We start from the raw sequence: 20,258 nt of genomic DNA on the forward strand, positions 1-20,258 counted from the left end.
TCAGATGGTGACAAGTAAATGGAATCTTTCTTTACCCCCTCTTTCTTTATCCCCCCCCCCTTTCATTATCCCTCCCCTTTCCTTATCCCCCCCTTTCCTTATCCCCCTTCTTTATCTACCCCCCTTTACTTTATCTCCCCCCTTCTTTATATCCTCCCCCCCCTTTCTTCATCTCCCCCCCTTTCTTTATACACTCCCCCCCTTTCTTTATTTCCTCCCCCTCCCTTCTTTGTATCCTCCCCCCTTTCATTATCATCCTCTGCCCCCCTTTCATTATCATCCCCCCCTTTCATTAGCATCACCCCCCTTTCATTAGCAGCATCCCGCCCCCTTTCATTAGCATCATCACCCCCCTTTCATGAGCATCATCCCCCTCCCCCCTTTCCTTTATCCCTCCCACGGCTGCGGACTCCTCCTGCCTCCTGGGCAGAGTCTCTCCGCCGTGCGTGCCGCGTCACAAGGGGCCGCGCCATGTTCGGCTCCTGGCTCTTCGCCTGGCAGTGACGTCAGCGGCAAAGCCCGCGAAAGCCAGAGCCGTTCCCTGCCGAGCATGTATGTTTGATGTCTAAATTAGTCTTTACATTTCAGGAGGCACCACATGTATTTTGTGCTGAAAACATCTCTTTACATTGTGCTGTGCCCTGCTCTGTAGAGCAACGCCAAATCATTCTAAACTGTGAACCCTTGGTCACTTTTAGTTTACTCCATTTCCAGTAATTGAACATAATTGTGTCGCATTAAGCATCTTGTACAATCTGGTCTGCATTAAGGCTGTAAAAAGACAGCAACTCATTCAGAAACAAATGGAGAGTTACCAACAATATTACAGATCTGGGGACTTCCTCTGTGAGATTGCATTAGAGCTTTCTAAAAGCCACAATGCTAAAGACATACACAAATATTTGTACATGGGCCACCTCCACTTCCTGGCTCTTTACAGCATTAATTAAATAAATGGAGCTGAAATCTTCTCAAACAAGGCGAAGATAGCTTCACAACATTTTTAATTGGGTTCATTGTCATTACCACTCCCTGCAAACAATAGAGAGTATGGTTCATAGTTATTAAGTGATGTTGTGCCATAAGTTACTTTCTGGTGCTTCACGTCACTGGAATGGTCTGTAAGGTATTTTTCAGCATTGGAAAGTGTCATATATCATAGCACAGATTGGTAAATATGAGACTATATGCCATCCATCCACCCACCCAGATCACAGGAGATTTGGCAGAGTTTCAGATCTTCTTTTCATGTTACCCAGTCTTTCTGTTTACGACCTGCCTTTAACACCATTGCTGTAAAATGACTTTAAATGATCTTTACATCTCAATAGCTGAAGGTAAATAGCTAATAGAAGTTTTGTCACCAATGTCTTTTTTGTGTTAGTTTGAGATGTGCTCTGATTTCTGATGCATACTGTTTGAAAAATGTGTATTGAAAGTCTCTAATGGGTGATATGATTTTAATTTGATGCTTAGAATATCAGTTTTATGTTACGTCCCATTTTATTAATGTATAACATTTTATTGTGTCTTTTATTTTACATGCATGCAGTATGTGAAAGTTTTAAGGAATGCTTATACGTGAAGATAGAAGAGTTGTTACTCAGTACAATATAATACTATGTATCAAAAGTCAGTGTCTGCTGTTACCTCTGTTTTCCTTTCTTTTTGTGTCAATTACATCCTCTAGAACTAAGCACTAATTTGCATCACTTAGACATTACTGTCAGAATTAGGAAATCCAAACAGGTTTCCTACCTTAGATGCTGGCACACAATGACACTAGCAAAAATAATTTCATCAAACGAAAATAAAATGCATCAGCTTAATACTTAATAATCAGGGTAAATACATATTACCCACCGCATGTTTAAACATCTCTATTAAAACTCGTACCACCAGCATCTCCAAAAACCTATTTTGTCCTTACACTAAACACAGCTAAGCGAAAAGTGTCTAATTAGTGTCACTAGTGTGGCCAGGTCCCCTCTGGTTCCCCCTTCGTTCCCTTACCTTCCGCTGTGGCTTCGACCGGCAGAGGAGGCTGGGGAGAGTGCGGGGTGGGCTGCGGTAGCTTGCGAGCAGTCAGGATGGCGAGCGGGTACAGGAGGTCCGTAGCGGCTCCCATTGCATGGCGCAGCCATATTGGAATTGGCCGCGCATGCGCAGTGTGAGTTCGTGCATGCGCAATTCGGTCTGAGGTTGCGGCAGCCATCTTGCATCTTGGGACTCCTCGTGCATGCGCAGCGCAAGTGCAATAGCGGTGGCCATCTTAGGGAGTACTCCTCAGGGGAACAACATTACCCAGCAGCCCCCAGCCCCTAGAGCTGCAATCCCCTGCGCCCTGATAAAGATACATTTGGCGTGCTGAGACCACGCCAGTCGGAGCTAGGACACGGAAGGGTGAGGGTGTAGGTGTAGGGCATCAATAGGCCCCTGCACTAGGCCAGAGACCCCCTTATTGGCCCCAGCTAGGTCCTGACTCCCCTGTAAGTTTGTGTCTGATATAGGGACAGGCCCTTAGATAGGGATACTGCCCCAATTAGCCTCCATAGTGTCAGGGACAGCAGGACGCCGCGCAGCAGATGCGGCCTGTGGTCTGGGACCAGACCACCACTGCAAGGCTAGAGACTCTCAACAAGGTGCGACCCTCCAGTTGGATACCACCCCACACAGAGGCGGACGCCAACGCTGATGGCGTGGGACCAGACGGTTTCTCTTCAGTCGCTGGTACCGAGTGCCGGAGCACTCGGCAATTATCACTCCCCATCTACAAGTGCACCAACTCTAACACTGATTGTGGGAGGTTCTGTCACCAGACGATCCAGGTACACCCCAGGCTCCCAGCAGCGGAGGTTCAGGCCTCCTGTGAGCCGCAGGTAAAGCACCACACACACTTAGTAGCTGCCACATTTCCCATAGGGTGGGGGAAACAGCGCTACTCTAGAAATAAGCCTAATGTTTTTCAAAACAAAGAGACTGAAAACATGCTTATGTATATCATTCCATACTCAAACTTCGTCTAACGACGTCTTAATCTATTCGTTCATAATGCATACCAGCACCAAAGAAAGGCCAAATTGGTGTAAACAAATGAAACAATACAATTCCCAAATTGGACTAGTGCTGTAATCTGACAAATATACACATACCAACAGCAAACATAGATCACTAAGACACATGGCATTGTACAACGTATTGTACAACACTACCAAAACTGCCGCAATATACACGCAGACACTGTGCTGTATTAAGATAATGCAAGATCTAAACCTACTAAAATAAAAAAAAACAACCAGTATTCAGTGAATGATCTGCGTATTACACAATTAAAGATTACCAACCCTGTACACACTCTCCAACATATCTGTTAACTGCAACTTATTTATTTGTCTGTGTGTTTGGCTGTCTGTCAAGGTAGCCTTACCTTCACATTACTGAGATTGTTGGGCCACATGACTGTACAGTATGTATAGCCCGATATTACAAACTTAGATGCCTAATGCAAGCATAGTGTACACGAGAAAACGTTCTTCTATCCAGAAAAGCAAACAACAACATCAGAACCATTCAGGCCATTTCCCTGGCATTTAAAATTGATAAATGACTGCTGTAAATTACTTCATTTTGTATATCCACTAATCTAATACAAAGCTGAGTGTTTTATATACTGTTTGAAAAGGGAGATGTGAAAGTGATGCAAATGTTACCTAGTCATTACTCAAAGCTTCTCATCGCTGAAACTTGCATCATTGTCTTATTAGTCACACATACATTTATGCTATGACACAATAGTGCATATTGGTTCAGTGCAGCATCTGAACCTCAAACCTTGTTTTCATAAAAAGCCCTATTATCTTTGGTAATACTCATACGTAACTCGCAAAATACAGTGCACGTCAATTATACAAATACAGTACATTACATAGTTTTACATTTATTACTGTAATTAAAATTGCAACACTTAAACATCCGTTTTCAACACCCCATCATGCAACAGTAACAACTACTTGAAGTCAGATGTTTTTAAATTGTCTGTGAAAGCTTATTATAGACATTACTAACAATGTTTTGGTAGTATTACAGTTGATTAAGGCTGCTTAATGGCGAAACTGTCTGAATATGATCGGCTCACCAACATCCGTCTGCTTATTGGGTGCTAAAAAATCTGTGAGTTTGAATTCGAAGTATCACCAGTTGTGTATATATATCCCCTAAATGTCCATCCAAAAACATTATGGAGAGATGCCTGTGCTGAAAAAAAGCACAAGTTGAACCCCTCTTCTTCCTCCTCTTCCGCCTCTTCCTCCCCATCCTCCTCTTCCTCCTCTTCGTCCTCACAATTTTGACACATTTCTGGTGCATAAAAGAGACGAATGCTTGCACTATTTATATGCATATCATCTGCATACGTGCGCCGCTTACCACCTCAAATATCCACCTCTCACTCCACTCCTGTGCATCAGTTTATTCTTAGTGAATAAAAGTTGCTGCACGTACCTCACAATACACTAAGATGCGTGAATTTGTTACACTTTAATACGTCACTTTTACAACAAAAAAATTACTTTTAGTTCAGGGGTCTCCAAACTCATTCATCAAGGGCCGCTAACAGGCCGGCTTTTAAGGATATACCTGTTTCAGACTTTGACTGAGCCACCTGTGCTGAAACAGGGATATCCATAAAAGCCGGCTTGTTGGCAGCCCTTGAGGACTGAGTTTGGAGACCCTTGCTTTAGTTTATACAGAGGTCCGCATTGTGCGCAATCCCAGCTGGAGAATACATTAATCCCTGATCATTTCTATTGAGTTGTCAATTTAAGGTGGATATTTAGTTAATACCACACTAACTACTATATACTGTATAACAACCATATCTGGGAATGCACTGAAATCTCTATTAAGACATTTTGCCATATTCTGCATCTTCACGGGAGCTCCTATTTAGTCAGTGCTACAGAGATATTAATGCCTACAGTACAGTAGCTAGCATATATTATTTAATTATTGCTCAACTAAAACATTATTGTATATTGAGTTATAAATGCCACATTTTCTCTTTCCCTGACATTAGTCTCTCCTTCTGAAAGGGGTTATATAATGTTTAATTCTTCTAATATTTATGGTTACTATATTATTTTTAATGGTTCTGAAATAAATATATCTTAAGTTTACTCACCACCCACCAGAGTGCATTATTGTAGGGGATAGTTGGATATTCTAGATCTCTAGCCTGTTTTGCTTTTTATAAGTCCAACATTTAAAAATTCTGTTGTTAAATAGCTCGCATTCACTAAAACATTATTTCCCTTTTTTTTTCTTTTTTTTAAACGACATTTTTTTTTTTTAAACGACTTTAGGAATTTGGCCCTGCACAGTAAGTGAATGCCTCAGACTACTTTCTTTGTTATAGCAAACATGGAACAAAGAGAGGGGTTGTCTTGTGGGGTGGGAACTTTGTAATTGATTTATATGCCTGCTATGCAATCTGTGCCGTCTAATTTTATCTAGATGATTAAATAAAATTTGATCCATTTAAGTTTGCAAGGCTGTGATTGCATGTCACTTAGGGTGATATCAGCAAACACAATGAAACAAAGCAAGAGCTGGACAATATTGAAGACCAAAAGGTTACTTAATTAAGACATCTCTTTGGCACTCATTCTTTTGCATATTATTGATGATTGCGTTCATATATGTGGGTATTGTCTGCATGTAAAGCATAGAGGAAAAACATGCAGCTTTTAAACATTTCACACTCAAATATTTGCCAAGACCCAAAAATTTGATCATACTGTATGTGAAAGATAGTCATCATTCATATACATGTACATTTTTATTTCTATATTGACCACCAGTTGTACAAACACTACAAATTACAACACAGGGAATATAATAATTTAGGTGGAATAAATGCATCAAGTCATAATTGTAGAGAAGACAGTCCCTGCCCCAAAAACCATACAATCTAATAAACTGTGGGGGGACTAACAGAAACAATAGGAGTACATTTGAGTGCATTGGGTAGAGTGTGAATGAAAGCATACTGTAGCTAAGAGCGTACTGTGAGTAGTGATCATCCAGGACTAATTAAACACTTTGCTTAAAAGCTTTCAAATGTGTTTTAAAGTGAAAGAGAGTAGGTGCCTGGTGGGCATTGAAGGAGAGGGTGCAGCATGGGAAATGCTTGTTGGCGTAAAGAGCTGCAGTGACCTGGGGCGAGGAAAGACCTGAGAACAGCATAGAGAGCGAGTGGAGAGAGCAAGGGGGAGGGGAGAAGTTGGAGATTAATGTTGAGATATGAGGGGCAGAGGAGGGGAGAGCCTTGAATGAGAGATTCATTATTTAGTGGTGAAAGTGGAATTTACTAGGGAGCAAGCATAGAGTGCTCAGGAAGAGAGAAGCAGAGACTGCTCGAGATGAGAGTGCGGTTATCCTCACAGCAACATTTCTAAAAGATTGAAGGGTAGAGCGCTGTAAAGCAGAAAGGCCAATGTGGAGATGGTTGCAGTAGTTCAGAGGGAAGAATGTGGGGACATGCACTAACATTTCAGTAGTAGTGAATCAAAAAAGTTTGTATTTTAGCAATGTTACTTTGTTATTTAGATCTTAGTCTTAAAGAAGAAAAACGGAAGCATTTCCATTATTATTTTTTTTGTCAATGATAAGTTTTGTTAAAAATATTTCTCAGTGCACTGTTTAAAAGGATACATATTAGTTACTTGTACTGTATGTATTTGTACCCAAATATACTGCAACAATATTCATGCTGATTGTTAGTTCTAGGAGTTTCCATCGTGTCAGATCTGGGAAATAATTTTGACACGACAAGGGGAAAAGGTGATGGACACAGACATTACACATCTCATTACAATATGTACAGATGTAGTAAGACTTATTAAAAAAATGGAAAGTAGCGCTATCCACTTAATGTGAAACTAATGTAGGGTTTAAGAATGAATATGTGTAGGGTGAAACTCATATAAGTGAAACACACCAATTAGTCACAAGGTAGTAAATGTCCCAAATGGGATGGTACTTAATTAAGTCCGGCAGCCAGAATCCAAAGAGGGATATTCACGTCCCTCCAAACACTCAGCAGGAAAAAATGAAAATGTCCTCTGGCGCACAAACTCAAGCAGGATATCCAAATATAAGAGAAATACAAGGAAAAAAACACGGAAAGACCATATATCGATAGACAGATTGCTGTAGATGACTTCATTGTTCAAACCAGTGGTAATATATCAGCCTATTTTATTATCTCTGTCAGTACAATTCTTACTCAGATGTAGTCAGTAAAGTCAAAGCTAACTCAGATTAATTGCGGTAAAGAGTAGGTCTGATATGGATAGCACACACCTGTTGTGGTGATTTCTGCGGACTCCCTCATACGTTATCCAAATGGCATGCGACGGAAATATAGATGTACAGTATAGATTTATTACCCAGTTGGATTTTAGGGTTATTCTTCAAAATTCCAACAGAAGACATTATAGATTAAAGAGAAATTACGTAGCATAATAACATTTATTGAAACTAGGACTGGTATAAAAAAACAGATGTAAACGCACAAACGCCTGATTTTCACGCCTTTTGAATAAGCTTTCCAGCATATGCAGCCTATTTCCTCCTCAAATCCTTTGTGGCAGGGGTAAATAGGGTCTTTCGCGTTGATCAAAGGCGTTCCTGTCAGCTGAAACGGTGTTCTCTTCCAATCTGGGATAGCGTCGCTGCCTCTCTCCTTCCCTGGCTCGCACACAGCTGGGGGAAGGAGAGAGGCAGCGACACTGGGCGGCGGCATCCACTTCCTAGATGGGGCTGCGTCCACGTGGTGTTCCTCCGGACGCTGGTATCATCCCTTAAAGTGACGTCACATCCTTTTGAACTAATGTAAGCTATCACATGGTTCAGCAACCAATGGGAATGTCTTCAATCCCATTGGCTGTAATACCATGTGATATAGTCATGTGGTTTTAAGGATGTGACGTACCTCTCTTGGAGATGACGTCGCATCCTTAAAAAAAAAAAAACCAGGCGGGAACATGATTCAGCGTCCAATCAGATTGGAGCTGTACCATCTGACCCTAAAATGTGACGTCACAAGCCATATATAAGGCCTGTATGCCACATTTTACCTCAAGAGGCCGATGAAACAACATTCCGTTGTGGATTTGCCATGGGGCTTTGGATTGAAAGAAGAAGATAGAAGATTAAAGAAAAGATAAAAAATAATTACTGATGAAGATAGAAGATGATGATAGAAGATAAAAGAAGGAAGATTTTTTTTACCTGATGCTGGTCTTCAATGTGGATGGCATTGGAATGCGGGTGATGATGTCGCGGTACGAGAGCTTTGCCGGGATTCGGAGGGTGAAGACATCTAAAGGGAAGTAAAATATTGAATCTATGAAATTGTTTTTTTTTTCAGGTTTTTTTATTGTATTTATTTATTTTTATGTATTTGTTTGCCCATTGACTGATAATGTATTAATCTGTGCCCATGGTACAAATAAATACAGTGACAGGGAATGCATTTTTTGGCAAATGCTTGTTTACTATTATTGATTGTTATTTTTTCTTTTTATTGTTTGGATTTAATTGTTTGGCATTTGGATGGCTTGTTTTTAATACATTTCAGGATTGGTTATCATTTTTAATTAATTAATTGTTTTGTTGGCTAGTGGTTTAAATTAATTGTTTTATTGGCTAGTGGTTTTATTTAATTGATTTGTTGGCTACAGGTTTAAATTAATTATTTGTTTTGTTGGCTACTGGTTTTATTTCTTTAATTGATTGGTTGGATAGATGTTTATTTATTTGTATTCTTATGTTTTGGCATGACATAATTGGAATTCTTTTGCTGTTTTAGTGATAGATTAATGTAATTGATGTGTAGTTGAGGCTTTTTAGTTATTTTATTGGCGGGGTGTTTAGGTGCTTGTGTATTTCTTTGATTATTGTGTATTTTTGGCCTTAATTATTTGTATTAGGTTGACCATTGAGTGATATAGTGGCTTATCTTCCCCATATTATATGGGTATGATATACCACTGTGCCAATTAATGGTTATAGTGGTGCCGGGGTGGGTGGTTAGGCCTCCCGGGTGAGTAGTGGGGGATGGAGGGTTAACTCCTTAATTAATATAGTGGTTATATAGTGATTAACCACTAAGGTGATTAAGGGGCTAGGGGCCATTAGATTGTATTGTTTCTTGTATTATTGCTGGCATCGGAAAACATGGACCTGGAGTATGCTGACGAGGACGCACTTCAAGATGGCAGGGGTTAAACATTGTATTTACTTTATTAATGCTGGCTGGCTAATGTTTGATTTTATAATGTGCAAATGCCCTATTATACATATCTGGATAATACTAATTTTGCCCATTACTGTACTGTATGTGTTGGGCGGGGGGGGGGGGGGTGTTGTGGGTGGAGGAGATAGGTAGTAGGGTTGTTGTGTGTATTTTTATTTATTGTGTGTAGAGGGATTGGATTAAGGAGGTAGTAGCCCCAAGGATGGATGTTTAGGCCTACCTGGTGGTAGCGGGAGGGGTTAACCCCTTCATTACCTTAGATGTATTAACCGCTAAGGTAATTAACCGCTAAGGTAATGAACGGTTCACCGCTAAGGTAATGAACGGTTTACCGCTAAGGTAATGAAGTTGTGAAGTTGCCTGTAAATGCATTTTTATTGAATGGTGCCTCCGGTGCTGATATTAATGGGTATCAGCTCCTGAGACTGCCGGCATCAATTCGAGGCAGGTTACAGTATATTGAAGTGAGCTGTTACGTTTTGCCTAGGTTCTGGGTGAAAATAAACCATATATCGCAAACATAATTTATACAAGAGCATAAATTGAGAAAACGAATGACGATGCAATTCCTATAAATGTAAAAGTACAGATCAGCAAAGATAGAGTCATCTTTTTGAAAAAAATAAAACTAAAGAAGGTAATAGTTTACCGGAACATAATATTTTTAGACGTACACATGATTGTATTTGTAGGCAATTATGTATTTAACATCCAGTTAATAACTAACTTATTCCGGCACAGGGTGTTCTTCATTCACTGAGAAAAAACACACACTGAGTCATCTTGCTTATGGATAATAATAGTCTTCATGCAAGCTAAGATTTTTAAGATAAAAAACATGTTTGCACAAGCTGTCAGGCAATAATTTTTACATCATAACTATAGTACCTCCAACAATTTCAGCAATACAAAAGACTGTTAATGCAAAACATCAAAACATCTAAATATATATATAATGCTTTAATGGAAGAAAAATATAAAACATTGTAAATGCAATATTGTTTAAGTTTTGAGGATTGCAGTAAGTGTATTTAAAATGTAATTTTAAAGTACAAAAATACAGTACACAGTTATCATGAAAGGATTTAACAAACAAAAGTGTGATAGTACCAATAAGGCACTATTGTATGGAAACGTCATTGACTTGAATGGGAGTTTCTGTGCGGAAGTGCTGAATTGGCAGTATGGCATTTTATTAAATAAGCCTCAAACAATCATTTGAAAGAAAATTATGATAGAAGATATTTTGGGAAAGTGTAAAACTATTACTTTGACTAAGCTTTTTAGTATGTATATTGACCCTTTGTAGTTATGTCAGTTCTATTAATACTAATATATCGAATTATTGATCAAAATCAATAGTAGTGTTTTAGTGTATTCATACACACATTACATATGCCACACAAGTAAATTGTTAAATTAACAGTAGTGCATAGCTGAGTTAAACACCTCCACTAAATCCTAAGTCCCATCGCAATTGTAGAAAATAAATTCACATCACACTGGATCTTCTCTTGATTTCAGAGGATGTCAGCTGGCTCCCATTAAATTCAACACCCTAACAAAGTATTACAAATGTGATAAGAGCCCTACATTCACATGAAGTCAACGAAGAAGCAGTAATCCAAGCTGCACAACCATTACATTTTCAGAGTTCGTACTGATGGGAACTGTGGACGGACGTTCACAGAGGTACACAATTAGGAGGCTTTATAATGTGAAATTACAATAGGCTTTATTGTGCCTGTTCCTTTTCATCAGGAAATTATCCAAACACAGGGGGGGGGGAACAAAGCTTCCATTCACTTGGGAGTATTTCTAGTGAAATCAGTTCACATCTCCCTTAGTCAAGCAGTTCTCGCAGCCCCAAAACATATAGCATGAAAATAAGCAGATATAAGCAGTCTCTTAAGAATAAAAGTCTTATCTGTTTCTTGGAGGGAAAATCTCACTTCCTGGTTCAGCTTCAGGTGCAGTAGTTTTCCCTGTGTCTTGAATTCAGCTCTGCTGTGCAGAGCTCAAGACCGCTCAGCTCCAGAGACCTGGGTTTCTTTTGGTCAGTCTCTCCTGGGACTCAAGAACCTCTGCTCTGTCTCTCCAAAGGTCAGCTCTCAGTCAGAGCTAGGGAGGAGTTACTTCCTGTCTCAAAGGCAGGCTTTTCTACTACATGTAATCAGGCAGGTGGTGCTAGTTAATTTGCTACCAGCAGTTAACCACCACACTGCTGGATTAGAGGCACCTTTGTGAACAGGGATAAGTCCCCTGTTACATACCTCCCCTGTTTGCGGGAAGCTTGGGCTTACCACGGCCAAAGCCCATCCTTCCACTCTCATTCGAGATCTTTCTGTGACTTGAATGAGAGTGGATGGAGGAAGAGAACCCTCTGTCCCGCTGGGATTGGAGCCCTTTCTCCAGTTTATTTTTGTCTCCTCCCGAAGGTGCTTGAGATCAGCACTCCTCAGTCGCTCGAGGAGGACTTTTTCCACATAAAGTCTTTTTATCGCGTGCGTGGTCATGAGATTTCTGTTGCGTCGGGCACTCCTCTTTTTATAGACAAAGTGTATGGCAACAGTTGTAGAGCAGTTAGGACTAGCCCTTAGAGTTTTCTGCTCTTCTCCACACCATGGAGTCGCCAGTTCACCTTCTTTGGGACTGAGTTGCACCTCCATCTCCTTTTCCAGAGAACGTCCTATTTTTTCAGCTTCCTCAGCTAAGGATTCTTCTGGCTTTGATTTCGCACTCCTACCTCTGTTTGTTGCCTGTTGTGCAGCTGCAGGTTTGGCTAGTGCTTTCTTAGGTGGCTGTATTAGAGTCTCCTTCATATTCTGGAGCTCCGTAATTTTTGTTGTCAATGTTGCCGCTGTGTCTGTTTCCTCCTTGGTGTACTGACTCAAGGGAATGGAACAGTCTCTCTGTCTCTCCAGCTCTTGCTCCAGTTTCTGAGCCTTCTCACGCTCCCTCTCATACAGAGTCACCTGGTATCGAAGCTCCGCCTCCAATGATGCTCTGAAGATATGCAGCGTGGCCTTTAGCTCCTCATACTGCTCTGTGGGGACGTACTGGGTATTCAGACGTCCCTGCAGCGCTTGTACCTCTTTAGCAGCCTGCAGCTTTTCTTCCTGCAGCGTTTGCTGCTTCTCCTCAGCATACTGGAGGTGTGTACGCAGACCTTGCAGTTGGTTCTGCAGTTGGTGCTCTGCTTCAAACATTTCCTCTTTCAAAAGTTTATTTATTTCTTTAAGAGCCTGCAGCTCTTCATTCTTTCCCTTGACGTATTCTGTCAACTCAGAATTTTTTTTTTAATCTTAAATTTTCTCTTTTTTCAGTCTCTGTACTATTCAGGGCCTCCTTGCAGTCCACCTTCCATTTTTGCACATCTGCTTGGAGGCGGGCTGTCTCCTGGCGTGAGACTTCCATCTCCAGGTTTAAGTTCTGAAGCTCCTTCTGAGAGACTTTGAGATCTAAGTTAAGATGTAGGATAGTTTTCCTTAAAATGTCCAGCTCCTCAGTGAGACTGTGTAGTTCCTTTCTGGAAACTTCCAGGTCTGTGCGGCAGCTGTTGGTCTCATGATGTGAGGCATCCAGTGCTCTGTGGAGTGTCTGAACCTCTTTCTGAGCTACGTCCACCTCTATCTGGACACTGTTGACCTCCTGTTGTGAGGCATTCAGCTCTATGCGAAGAGTGTGAACCTCTTGCTGGAAGACTGTCATCTGCTTCAGTGCCTCCTCATACTTCCGCTTTAGCGTAGCCACCATTTTATCAGATTGGCTCTGCTTTTCATCCATGGCGGAAATAGCAGCATTTGCAGTATCTAGCTCAGTCTTGAGATCGTCCAATTCTGTCCTAGCTGTAGAGTACATTGCGAGCACATATTCCTGTAGCTTCACGTTATTTTTCAGTAGCTCCGCGTAACCATCTTTCTTTTGATTCAATTGTTCACGGAGTAAATCACAGTCACGCCTGGCAATTTGCAGGGCGTCTTCAGGGCTGGTCAAGGGATCGTCACTCACTGGTTCCGGCTCCGCTTCCCTGGGATGACTGGTTGAGGGTTCCTCATTGTTGGCACCGGACAGACACTTCTTTGGGGTACACGACTTCTGCCTTGGGCCCTCTGGATATTCGGTTATACGCGGGACGAATTCTCCATTTTCTCTAGCCTGCAGGGCATCTCGGTCCCCCTTTTTCTCCACAGGATCTGCGGATGTGTCTGTTACTTCCACGGTAAGTGAAGAACTGCTTTTCTTTTTCTTCCTTTTTGATTTGGATGACACCGTCCCTTCAGGGATATTGGGGTCTCCATCTTCATTTGAAGTTTTAGCAGCGTCACTGGATCCACCCGGCTTTTCTTGCAACTGTAATAGCTGACGGAAATATTCGGTGTCCACTGCTCCCGCTCTGTCTCCTGCTGATCATATTCGTCATCAAAAAGAGCGGTCTTTTCTGTTCGTGCCGAGTTCAGGCACCCCCACCATTCTTGGGGTGTTTTGTGGGTGTGACTCGGTTCGGGTTCCCCGTAAGAGATGTCTTCCTCTTTATTGGACTGGAAGGGCCACTCTTCAGTGGGGTAGGGTTCATTACAGGAACGCTGCATCTTGTCCTCCATTTTTAGGCAATCAGGTGTAATTTTCTTCCTGACCTCAGGGAGGCGCTATTGCAGCTGTTGCCACTGTATTTGCTAGAACCCCCAATTGTGATAGTCCTACAGATGGGCATATTTTGCTTGTAGAGGTCGTAGCTCTCACAGGCATTTCTGTAGATTTTTCTTTCTTGGGTAATTTTTTTTTTTTCAATATCAGCAGTACTGTGCATGCATTTTCTTTTATCAGGTATACAAGATTGTGCAGTTGCTAGGTAAAAAAGTCTATTTGCTATATACCATTTATTTGCTAGGTGAAATCCCTCCGCTTCAGCAACAGAATTTGGTTTTCTGCCTGAGTTCAGTAATTTTCAGTCTCATCTTTGGGTATTATGGCATTCACACTTCACACTTTGGGTGTCTGTTTTGCTCCCAAGATAATAGGCATACTTTTTTACTTGCAGAAAAAATACATTCTTTGCAGTGGACCCAACACTCAGCAATTGGCTTTGAAAAACCTTTTTCTTTATAGGGCAATTTTACACTCAGCATTTGTTTGCTAAAAATTCCCTTGCTTCAGCACAGTCTTGTATCAATTTTCACACTTTTCTGCATATACTCCATTCACAGCTGGTAGCCCTATGCGGTGTGGCAACCTTTATTTGCAAAATCAGTACCACTCGTGGGTCACCATCTGTATTCACTGCTTCAGCGAAACTTTTGAAAACAACAAACACCTATCCCTTTCCAAGGGCTGACTCACTTCTTGAACCCTGACTATGGCTGAAAGGCAAAGAGCCCTATTTCAATTACCATATTATGCTTTTTGATAGGAAAATAAAGTTTTAGCTGCTTCAGCAGTCTCTCTCCTCTTGGGATTGGGGTAAAAAGTCCATCTGTGTTTTTGTAAGTTTCAATGCTGTGTATGTTTCAGTGCAGTGGTGTGTCCCTTTAATTCTGATCTCTGCTGCATGAGGTTTTTTTTTTCTCTCTAAGTTTCTCAGACTTGTTTGTAGGCAAAAAAGCATAACAAAAAATTTCACATAAAACTCTCCTGTCCTTTTTAACTACAAAGACACCTCTTGTCCCACCTCGGACACCATATGTGGACGGACGTTCACAGAGGTACACAATTAGGAGGCTTTATAATGTGAAATTATAATAGGCTTTATTGTGCCTGTTCCTTTTCATCAGGAAATTATCCAAACACAGGGGGGGGAACAAAGCTTCCATTCACTTGGGAGTATTTCTAGTGAAATCCTATGCAATTAGTTCACATCTCCCTTAGTCAAGCAGTTCTCGCAGCCCCAAAACATATAGCATGAAAATAAGCAGATATAAGCAGTCTCTTAAGAATACAAGTCTTATCTGTTTCTTGGAGGGAAAATCTCACTTCCTGGTTCAGCTTCAGGTGCAGTAGTTTTCCCTGTGTCTTGAATTCAGCTCTGCTGTGCAGAGCTCAAGACCGCTCAGCTCCAGAGACCTGGGTTTCTTTTGGTCAGTCTCTCCTGGGTCTGAAGAACCTCTGCTCTGTCTCTCCAAAGGTCAGCTCTCAGTCAGAGCTAGGGAGGAGTTACTTCCTGTCTCAAAGGCAGGCTTTTTCTACTACCTGTAATCAGGCAGGTGGTGCTAGTTAATTTGCTACCAGCAGTTAACCACCACACTGCTGGATTAGAGGCACCTTTGTGAACAGGGATAAGTCCCCTGTTACAAGAACCTACTGTAATACAACTCTAAAACATTTTGCGCCATGTCACGTAGCAGATTGACCAGACTCACTTTGGGGTCGTATACACCAGGCAAGACACAGAGGTTAATAAACAAAGTAGTTTATTATACACAGGTAACAATAAGAACTAATACAAACCACAACAATATACTGTATGGAGTAACAGGGAATACTTGCAGGAGTCCTTAATATCTAGGGTTAGGACACTGCTGGAGCTGGCTTATCATGGATAACAGACAGTTCAAGTTGAGGGTCTCCAGACTCAGGTAGACTTTGTGAGGAGGACTGCAAACTGCCATAGCTAGTTGCCTCCAACTCCACCGTCCGAGTGCAACAAAAAGACCATCCATTTGCCTCTCTGACTCAGGCACAGTGGTCTCCAGAGACTTGTCCTGATAAGCACTCTCTTGTTCATCAGTACTAGTTTGGTTACATTAGCAAGAGTTCCCATTATTTAGTTTATAAAATGTTTTACCAGGAAGTAATACATTGAGAGTTACCCATTCGCAAAATGGGAACACCAGGTGTAGCCAATCAGTGGTGGGCTATTCATGGAAAGTCCAGGGTTCTTTGTAGGACTTGGCTCTGAGCTGCTAGTGTAGAACAATATCCCAGTTTTACAATCCCAGCCCTCCCAGACCTAAAATTACTGTATTATTTGCCCTGCAGTCACACATACATGTGGTGAGTAGTTCGTCAAATAACCTACGTTTTGAATGCTTAGATGTATGACTACATAATATTTGAGTAGGCTATAGACCATGTCTTGCACATTACAGTCATATTCAATAGATATAAAGTACTGTAGTCCTTTAGCTATTGTATTACCATATTACTGTTCTCAAATCACTATGACACCACATTAATAAACAGTAAAATAGATTTACAGTATGTCAAATACTTAACAGAACACCATATTATCCTTCTTGTTAAACTTATCTAAACTTGTGAAGAAATTGATGTTTATGCACACAAAGTATATTAAAATGTGGTTAAATGTACTATAGTACTATATTTGATCATATTATGTAAGTTTTCTGAAGGACAATAGCCAGAGAGCTAACTGTAGAGACAGAATGAACCTTTGAGGTGAGCATTGAGGAACAGCACCCAGAGGACTCAGTAACGTTCCATTTTACTGTTGTTCTTCTTCAGGAATATGCTTTACCAGCATCCTCATCAGCTGTACCAGTGCCTGCCTAAGCTGTACCAGCACCAGCAACACCAGTGCCTAAACCTGCTCTACCAGTTCTGGCATCTGCTCTACCAGTGCCTGAACAAGCTGTAGCAGCATTTGCACCTGCTCTAGCTGTACCTGTCCCAGCTGTAGCTGAACTGAGACTTCCTGCTACTGCATTGACCACTACGACGAGGTTGCACTGGTGTTTTAGCAGGAGTTCCTGAAGATGCAGATATCATTTTGACAGACGACCCATCATTTGGCGAACATCTCCCAAACATCCAGCTGACAGGTCTGTGTGTTAATCCACCTCCTGTGGCAGAGCAGCTTTGCCATTACCAATAGTATTGCCCACTAACTGCTGCGGTAAAGAAGCTTACATTGGCAAAGTAGAAATGTAGGGAGAGCTTGCGTTCACCATCCACTCTAACAATTGCGGCTGCATCCAGCGACTCGCTGGCAACATCGGGGGGGGAGGTCATTTCACTCCACTTCCTCCTCCTCATTCAGTTTCATCCCTTACTCCAACTCCTTACTTAATGGCCACAGAAATCTTAAGGCGTAGAAGACCTTGCAGAAGCGGACCTTGTGAGCCTGTCCCTTACTCTGGTAGAAGAGAATATGTTTTTTCATTTATTATTTCATTTTTTTGGCCGCTTTCCCACTAGGGTAAGTCCCCAACTTTAGCCCTTACCTAAAAACAAACCTAATCTTAACTCCTCATACTAATGATACCCCGTACCTTAAAAACCTTAACCTCATACCCTAAAACCCCTTAAGTTAACCCACTACCCTAACCACTAGATCCCCTAAAGTTAACCCCTTAACATAACCACTAAAACCCTTAAAGTCTAAAACGTACATGATAAGGGAAGCAGCCGGTGGTGCAGCTGCAGCGGAGGGTCCCTGTGAGGAGAAACGCTGGTGGGGACTTGGTCGTGGCGGGACGGCTGACTCAAACTTAACAGGTCATAGATGGAGCTCCTCATACTTCTTCCCAAGCCTGGCACTACTGCCCTCTTCAATATTACTGTTAGCAGTACTATCATACACCCAATATCACAAGCACGCTGCCAAGGTGTCACATTTGACTCCTCCCTCACATTCTTCTCTCACATACACAATGTACAGTAGATAAAACGTGTCATTCTTTCCTCCGTAGCATTGCAAACATATGCCATTTCCTCTGTTGCTCTACTGCTAAAACTCTAATGCAGACCCTCATTCTCTCACACATTGACTATTGTAATGTTCTACTGTCTGGCCTTCCTGCCTCTCACCTGTCTCCCCTTCAGTCTTTCCTAAACGCTGCTACTAGAACAACTTTACGCTCTACTAAATCTGTCTCAGCGTCTCTCCTGCTGAAATCCCTCTCCTGTCTAGCACCCTCTCTATCCACCATTAAAACTCAGCTAAAACACACCTCTCTAACGAACACACCTCTCTAACGAAGCATATGGGTACCTCCGTAGCTGATACTATACACCTCATACATCTACCTTGACCCCTTGGAGACACACTTACCAGAACACCCTCCTACTGTTTCTGTACGTTCTTCCAACTTATCACTTAGATCTTCGGGGAGGGACTCCTTTATCCTAATGTTACTTTTATGTCTCAAGCGCTTATTCTCAATATGTGTTATATTATTATGTCACGTGTATTACTGCTGTGAAGCGCTATTCACATAGATGGCACTGTTTAAATAAAGATATACATACAATATCAGATGCATCTCTTGCTCTGTTTCATATTAGGGAGATATAGAGAGGAACCTCGCTCTAACCCCTGGTTGGTAAAAGCGTGCTGCCTAGGGAAATAGACAATATACCAGAAAAGTGTACCAGAGAAGGTGCACTACAGAGTCCCTTTATAGGCGCACCGCAGACCTTTATAATATAGACGGTCAGAGAGACTTTGAGATCTAAGTTAAGATGTAGGATAGTTTTCCTTAAAATGTCCAGCTCCTCAGTGAGACTGTGTAGTTCCTTTCTGGAAACTTCCAGGTCTGTGCGGCAGCTGTTGGTCTCATGATGTGAGGCATCCAGTGCTCTGTGGAGTGTCTGAACCTCTTTCTGAGCTACGTCCACCTCTATCTGGACACTGTTGACCTCCTGTTGTGAGGCATTCAGCTCTATGCGAAGAGTGTGAACCTCTTGCTGGAAGACTGTCATCTGCTTCAGTGCCTCCTCATACTTCCGCTTTAGCGTAGCCACCATTTTATCAGATTGGCTCTGCTTTTCATCCATGGCGGAAATAGCAGCATTTGCAGTATCTAGCTCAGTCTTGAGATCGTCCAATTCTGTCCTAGCTGTAGAGTACATTGCGAGCACATATTCCTGTAGCTTCACGTTATTTTTCAGTAGCTCCGCGTAACCATCTTTCTTTTGATTCAATTGTTCACGGAGTAAATCACAGTCACGCCTGGCAATTTGCAGGGCGTCTTCAGGGCTGGTCAAGGGATCGTCACTCACTGGTTCCGGCTCCGCTTCCCTGGGATGACTGGTTGAGGGTTCCTCATTGTTGGCACCGGACAGACACTTCTTTGGGGTACACGACTTCTGCCTTGGGCCCTCTGGATATTCGGTTATACGCGGGACGAATTCTCCATTTTCTCTAGCCTGCAGGGCATCTCGGTCCCCCTTTTTCTCCACAGGATCTGCGGATGTGTCTGTTACTTCCACGGTAAGTGAAGAACTGCTTTTCTTTTTCTTCCTTTTTGATTTGGATGACACCGTCCCTTCAGGGATATTGGGGTCTCCATCTTCATTTGAAGTTTTAGCAGCGTCACTGGATCCACCCGGCTTTTCTTGCAACTGTAATAGCTGACGGAAATATTCGGTGTCCACTGCTCCCGCTCTGTCTCCTGCTGATCATATTCGTCATCAAAAAGAGCGGTCTTTTCTGTTCGTGCCGAGTTCAGGCACCCCCACCATTCTTGGGGTGTTTTGTGGGTGTGACTCGGTTCGGGTTCCCCGTAAGAGATGTCTTCCTCTTTATTGGACTGGAAGGGCCACTCTTCAGTGGGGTAGGGTTCATTACAGGAACGCTGCATCTTGTCCTCCATTTTTAGGCAATCAGGTGTAATTTTCTTCCTGACCTCAGGAGGCGCTATTGCAGCTGTTGCCACTGTATTTGCTAGAACCCCCAATTGTGATAGTCCTACAGATGGGCATATTTTGCTTGTAGAGGTCGTAGCTCTCACAGGCATTTCTGTAGATTTTTCTTTCTTGGGTAATTTTTTTTTTTTCAATATCAGCAGTACTGTGCATGCATTTTCTTTTATCAGGTATACAAGATTGTGCAGTTGCTAGGTAAAAAAGTCTATTTGCTATATACCATTTATTTGCTAGGTGAAATCCCTCCGCTTCAGCAACAGAATTTGGTTTTCTGCCTGAGTTCAGTAATTTTCAGTCTCATCTTTGGGTATTATGGCATTCACACTTCACACTT

The 20,258-nt window shown here is 41.9% G+C and overlaps 1 long non-coding RNA gene across 1 annotated transcript in view; it reads left to right on the forward strand.

Moving 5' to 3' along the window:
- Positions 1-473: 473 nt before the first annotated feature.
- The window catches only part of LOC142488787 (uncharacterized), an 89,457-nt gene continuing 69,672 nt past the window's right edge, over positions 474-20,258 (forward strand). The window contains exons 1-2 of the long non-coding RNA XR_012799660.1: positions 474-552; positions 16,781-17,097. This is a non-coding gene — a long non-coding RNA (uncharacterized LOC142488787). The remainder of the gene's footprint in view (positions 553-16,780; positions 17,098-20,258) is intronic.

This window comes from Ascaphus truei, chromosome 2, assembly GCF_040206685.1.
Source record: "Ascaphus truei isolate aAscTru1 chromosome 2, aAscTru1.hap1, whole genome shotgun sequence".
Classification (NCBI taxonomy): Eukaryota; Metazoa; Chordata; class Amphibia; order Anura; family Ascaphidae; genus Ascaphus; species Ascaphus truei.